This window comes from Typopeltis vanoorti, chromosome 11, assembly GCF_054136105.1.
Source record: "Typopeltis vanoorti isolate ZY-2024b chromosome 11, IOZ_Tvanoo_1.0, whole genome shotgun sequence".
Taxonomy (NCBI): Eukaryota; Metazoa; Arthropoda; class Arachnida; order Uropygi; family Thelyphonidae; genus Typopeltis; species Typopeltis vanoorti.
In genome coordinates this window covers 23,625,176-23,625,388 of record NC_143559.1, presented here as the reverse complement: position 1 = coordinate 23,625,388, position 213 = coordinate 23,625,176, and positions in this window count along the sequence as shown.

Below are 213 nucleotides of genomic sequence, written 5' to 3'. Positions count from 1 at the left end.
GAATCCTACAAGACAACAACTCAAACTGACTTCCTAAATGCTGTTGTGGGATAAATTTTCATATGAAGATAAAATTATGAAAGTAATAAAATAAATCAATTGAATTTATACAGATATTTCATAGTTTTTTAATCTTAAAAGCATACACTACTTCATTCAGAGATAATCAAGATCCAAAATTGTCGGTATTCATAACATGAGACGGTCAGAGTA